Genomic DNA, 1,907 nt, shown 5'->3' on the forward strand with positions numbered 1-1,907 from the left:
CCATCTTTTCCGTAATTCTTGGTGAGTACTTTTCAAGAACCAAATCTGTGATGTATAAGTGGAGTATCTCGAAATTCTTGGAAGCAGTTTGTGTTTCATTTTTGCCCAATAATTCAAAGAAGGATAAATGAGGTTATCTTTCTTTATATCTGCAATTTTGTTCGATGAATTGCCCCACAAAAGTGATTCAATATTACGTGATTTAGTTTGCTCATAGACTAGATTAACCCATTTTGGTGGCGATGAATTTCTTTGCATCCTTATAATATTTGCTAATAAAGTTGCCTTGTAATATGTTGTGAGATCTGGAAGACCATAGCCTCCATATATTTTGGGCCTCTTCAGAACCTGGTGACCAATACGTGGTTTCTTCCCATTCCAAAGAAATTTTCTTAATGTGCCTTGCCATTTGTTTAATTCAGGTTGTGGGATGTGAATTGGTATTGTCCTAAATAAGAAAAGGAATTTAGGGAGAATAAAGGCTTTTATAAGGTGGAATCTGTCCAACCAAGTGAGGTTCAGTTTATTCCACTTTTGTATATCTCTTTGGACCTTGGCATGTGCGTTATGATGATTATGTTGAAATAAATTTATATTGTCATGTGCTAAATCTTTACCGAGATAGTGTAACTGTCTTGAACTTTCCAAAAAGTTGCTTTCTCTTTCACTGGGGCTTAGACTTCAGTCTCTCTGCCCTGTTAGACAACAAGAAGGAGTCTGTAGGAGCAGGGGACTAAGGACGACCAACGGAGAAAACAACACGCTCCATTATTGCTTCATCTTCTCAAGGCAACCCTTGACTGTGAACAGTAAGTAAATGTCTCCAGATTATCTGCCATTTTATTTCTGTGGTGTCTGTCTGCTTTGTGAAGGAATTATGATCAGATTAGGGTGGGGTTGGATTCTTTTAATGTACACATATATTTTAAAAAGTTTTGTACAATGCAGCCATCTGGGTTCAAATTATAAACCAACACTGACATGGGAGATGTTTGATCCTTTGCAAAGGCCACTCTAAACAGGTACTTGCAAGCTTTCTCCAAAACTGTAAAAAAAGGGTACATGGAGTGCAGACAATATTTGGCGAAAAAATGGTGTGGTGAGAAAATGTTAAGAAGCCCCTCTCCTTCAATTAGTATTTACTTTTAAAAGCATATTCCCGGTGGTTGCGTTGTGTGAAATTAAAACCTGCCCATGAAATGAATTGAGTCTCAGCCTTCGTGTCTTTGAGAATTAATTTTTTCTGCTTGGCAGCCATTTTAGACTTCCGTTGGGAACGTCAAACTCACAGCCCAGGAGAGCATGTGGTGTAGTTTCTTCATAGAACTACAAGATGACAGATCTGTCAGGGGTAGGGTTGCCAACTCTGGGCTGGAAAATTCCTGGAGATTTGAGGATGGAGCTGGGGGGGGGGAAGACAGGGTTTTGGGAAGGGATGGACCTCACTGGGGTATAACCCCATTGGGTCCACCTTCCAAAGCTGCCATTTTTCTCCAGGGAAACTGATCTCTGTAGTCTGAAGATCAGCTGTAATTTCAGAAGACCTCCAGGCTCCATCTGGAGGTTGGCAACCCTGGGCAGGGGTCTTCTTTTGTTGGAAGTGAAGGACTTTGTAATTTCTCTTAGTCTCAGACTTTAGAGATGGGACTATAGAGCTAGAGAGACAGATAGGTCAGGAACCCTGTATATCCTTCCTTTCCACTGCTCTAGTATTGTCTCTTTGATGTGCAGATTGCTGCTCTCAGACCTCAATGTTGCGCCACCGTTTGCCCCGATACCATTGGTCAATTTCACACCCGAAGCCACGGGGCTGCATTTGACCCGCGGCTTTGCCCGATTTCCTCTGCAGTTTCATGATCCTCAAAAAACAGGATCATGAAACTGCAGGGAAAATCGGGCAAAGCCGC

General features: G+C 41.6%; 1 protein-coding gene across 1 annotated transcript in view; it reads left to right on the forward strand.

The window, feature by feature from the left end:
* Positions 1–789: 789 nt before the first annotated feature.
* The window catches only part of LOC107114755 (interferon-inducible GTPase 5-like), a 6,096-nt gene continuing 4,978 nt past the window's right edge, over positions 790–1,907 (forward strand). Inside the window, exon 1 of the mRNA XM_015416350.1 lies at positions 790–809. The gene's annotated coding sequence lies outside the window, so the exon portion shown is untranslated. The remainder of the gene's footprint in view (positions 810–1,907) is intronic.

This window comes from Gekko japonicus, unplaced genomic scaffold (genome assembly GCF_001447785.1).
Source record: "Gekko japonicus isolate JY-2015 unplaced genomic scaffold, Gekko_japonicus_V1.1 scaffold2726, whole genome shotgun sequence".
NCBI lineage: Eukaryota > Metazoa > Chordata > Lepidosauria > Squamata > Gekkonidae > Gekko > Gekko japonicus.